Genomic DNA, 4,426 nt, shown 5'->3' on the forward strand with positions numbered 1-4,426 from the left:
ATTTAATATGGCAGCATGATCGAGACCTACCTTCCCACAGCCAGGCAGTGAGTCTGGAGAGGGCCCAATGGCCCATTCTCTCACAGGTTTTTCAGCAGAAAAGTAATACCCATTTGTATAACATTTATAAATCAATAAAGTACTTGCACATATGGAAACTCAAAGCCTCAGCCCCTGAGCTATTATACCCACTTTACAGATGAGGAAACTGAGACTCAAAGAGACACAGTCAGCAGGAAGTGGCAGAGCCAGGGGCACAGTGGGACCGGTCAGCTGGTCAGCAGAGACATAGGAGGAGCAGCTGAGGACCGCACTGTGCTATTCTTTGAGGAAAAAGAACTGAAGCATAGTCCCAACAGTTTATTTTTGTTTTTACCTTCCTTGCCTTAGAAGACATATCTAGAAAAATGTCATTTCAGCCAGTGTCAGAAAATATTGCCCGTGTTCTCTTCTAGGATTTTTGTAGTTTCAGGTCTCACATTTAGGTCTTTAATCCATTTTGAATTTATTTTTGTGTATGATGTAAGAAAGTGGTCTAGTTTCATTCTTTTGCATATAGCTGTCTAGTTTTTCCATCATCATTTATTGAAGAGACTGCCTTTTCTCCATTATAAATTTTTCCCTCCTTTGTTAAAGATTAATTGACCATATAAGCATGGGCTTGTTCCTGGGCTCTCTGCTCTGATCCATTGATCTATGTATCTATTTCTGTGCCAGTACAATATTGTTTTGATTACTACAGCTTTGTAGTAAATCTTGAAATGGGAGATTGTGTTACCTTTGTACTTCATTCTCAAGATCATTTTGGCCACTCAGAGTTTTTCATGGTACATACAAATTTTAGTATTATTTGTTCTAAGTTCTGTGAAAAATGCTGTTGGCATTTTGATAGAGACTGTACTGAATCTATAGATTCCATTGGATAGTATGGACATTTTAATAATATTGGTTCTTCCAATCCATGATCATGGAATATCTTTCCATTTATGTCTCTTCAATTTCTTTCATCAAAGCTTCACAGCTTTCAGAGTACAGGTCTTTCTGTTCCTTGGTTAAGTTTATTTCTAGGTAGTTTATTTGTTTTGATGTAATTATAAATGGAATTGTTTTTTAATTTCTCTTTCTGAAACTTCATCATCAGTGTATAGAAAAGCTACCAATTTCTGGGTAATAATTTTGTTGTACAGCAAAGGAAACCACCAACAAAAGAAAAAGGCAATCTACCGAATAGGAGAAGATATTTGCAAATTATTTTATCCAATAAGGGGTTGATACCCAAAATATATGAAAAGCTTATACAAATCAATACCAATAGGAAATCTGATTCAAAAATGGGCAGAGAAACTGAATAGACATTTTTCCAACAAAGACATCCAGAGGACCAACAGACACATAAAAGGGTGCTCAACATCACTAATCATCAAGGAAACACAAATCAAAACCACAATAAGATACCACTTTACACCTGTCAGAATGGCTAAAATCAAAAAGACAAGAAATAACAAGCATTGGTCAGGATATCAAGAAAAAGGAACCCTGGTACACTGTGGGTGGCAATGTAAACTGTGGGGACCATGTGCAATCATTGTGGAAAAGAGAGTGGAGGTATTATAAATGGAAAATATTATAAATGGAAATATCATCTGATCTCATAATCCACTACTAGGTATTTACCCAAAGAAAGAAAAAACACAAATTCAAAACGATATATGCACCCCTATGTCCATTGCAGTATTATTTACAATTGCCAAGATGTGGAAGCAAACTAGGTGTCCATTGATAAATGAATGGATAAGGAAGATGTGGTATATGTATATGCATGCATAATATATGTACCATATATAATATATAATCTTCCATAATATACATAATATATGTATATCCAATATATATGTTAATATATACAATACATGCAGTGGAATATTACTCAGCCATAAAAAAGGATAAGATCTTGTCGTTTGTGACAACATGGATGGTCCTACAGGATATTACACTAAATGAAACAAGTTAGACTGAGACAGTCAAATAGCATATGATTTCACTCATGTGGAATCTGAAAAAAAAAATGAATAAGCAGACAAAAAGCAGAATCAGACCTATAAATACCAAGAACAAGCTGATGGTTGCCAGAGGGAAGGGGGGTGGGGGGAATGGGTAAAGGGGAGTGGAAGGTACAGGCTTCCCGTTATGGAATGGACAAGTCACAGGGATAAAAGGCACAGCACAGGGACTACAGTCAGCGATATTGTAATGACCTTGTATGGTAACAGATGGCAGCTACACTTGTGAACACAGCATAACTATAGATTTGTTGAATCACTGTGTTGTACACTTGAAACTAATGCAACATTGTGTGTCAAGGATACTCAAATAAAAAAGCAAGCAAGCAAGCATAGCCCCCAGATGGGGATGAGGGGGTGGGGGGGGTTCCTCTCCATCTTTGTGGTGGACCTAGGAAACCACACTTCAGGGAGTTACTTTTATTCTTACTCTGACAATTCAAAGAGAACAGTCCCTAAGCTGATAAATTCTCATTTCAAAGGTGATTCACAGAACATTATCTCCAAAAAGAAATCCGCCCAGAAACTTGAGATGAGAGAGTCAGGAACAAAGGGCTCCAGCTGTTACTTGAATCTGTCGGTGCCTCAAACGGGATAACAGTGTGTAAGCCAAAATATCAAAGCACTTTGAAAGGCCAGCAGCTCACCTTGAAGTGACTCTGGAATATGACCCCAGCCGCAGACCGAGACACTGGATCTTAAAGGCCAGGCCCACAGTGGCAGCAAGAGGTCAAGTCCACGACTCAAACCCAAGGCTGTTTTCTGACTTTGTCATAAGGAAGGGCAAGACGAGGCACACCCTCTGGTGCGGGCGGGCAGCGGGCCCTCGGCCAACTTCACGGAGAGCCTGCGTTTTGAGGACAGGTGCACTCTCACCGATATTGGCAGGTGGCCTGAGGGAGGGTGGGGGCAGAGAAGTGGGGGTGGGGGGGTGAATGGTGCAGAGGCGAGGCGGCAGGAACAGTCTGCCCCCCCAGAGAGCCCCCCCTCCTGCCGCCACTGGGAATTAAATCGTGCTTGACCTCCTGGTGAATCCAACCCTCACCAGGGCCCTGGGAGCATATAAAGGTAAATAAATCCGGAGACTGGAGAGAAGGGACTAGAGCGATGTCCACCCCACCGGCCAGGTCCCAGGGAGACCCCACCAAGCTTCCACCACCCAACTGCTCCCCACTGCTCTGGGAGAGAGAAACAAATGCCTGTCTTGTTCAAGGAACGCAAAACACACGCACAAGCTTGGGACGAGGGACAACACTCCCTTTATGACATTTTGGATGATATTTCTTCCATTTCAAAACGCACCAGAAATCTGCTCTAACTCAATGCTCTGTGAGATAACTTAGCCTCCCTCAGTTTCCCCAGCTTACTTCTTCAGGGTGTTAATTCCAGGTTTCTCTTTCCACCCTAAACGTTGTAAGATGCATTTTGTTGGCTTTTCCTTTTTTTTTTTTTAAATTGTGGTAAAAAGCACATAACATAAAATCTGCCATCTTAACCATTTTTAAGGGTACAGGCCAGTGGCGTTTGGTACCTTCACATGAGCCATCATGCTCCTCATCTCCAGACTTTTACATCTTCCCAACCTGAAACTCTGTCCCCATTAAACTCTAAGTTCCCCAGCCCCCGGCACCCATCACTCTACTCTCTGTCTCTATGGGCTTCACTGCTCTGGGGACACCATACATGTGGAATCATACAGTGTTTGTCCTTTCAGGTCTGGCTTCTTTCACTGAAAGGTGACCTCATAGTTCACCCATGTTGTAGCATGTGTCAGGATTTCTTCTCTGCATTTTTAAGGCTCAACAATGTTCCACTGTATAGATATATCACATTTTATTTACCCATCAGCTGTCAATGGACACTCGGGCTGCTTCGACCTTTTGCCTCTGAATGACACGGCTATTATCAGAAAAAACCTGCTCGTATTATTGCGATGTTACTGCCCAAGCGCATCTGAAGCTTGGGCCAGGAGTCTGTCTCAGTGGTTTCCAAAACCCCGCTTCGTGTTCACTGCCCCCCACACATGACACCCAGCCCCCACCACAAAGCCCAGGCAATCACAAAACTCCACCCTTGCACAGTCCCACTCTCACTCACACCCCATCTCTCCCTCACCCACCCGACCCTCACCCACCCCACCCCTCACCCGCCCCAACTCTCACACACCCCAACTCTCACACACCCATGCCCACATACACCCCTGCCCTCACCCACCCCACCCCTCACCCACCCCACCCCTCACACACCCCACCCCTCACACACCCCTATCCTCACACACCCCTCCCCTCACACACCCCACCCCTCACACACTCCACCCCTCACACACCCCTATCCTCACACACCCCACCCCTCACACACCCCTACCC

This window comes from Hyaena hyaena, unplaced genomic scaffold (assembly GCF_003009895.1).
Source record: "Hyaena hyaena isolate Hyena2069 unplaced genomic scaffold, ASM300989v1 scaffold_2, whole genome shotgun sequence".
In the NCBI taxonomy this organism is placed as follows: Eukaryota; Metazoa; Chordata; class Mammalia; order Carnivora; family Hyaenidae; genus Hyaena; species Hyaena hyaena.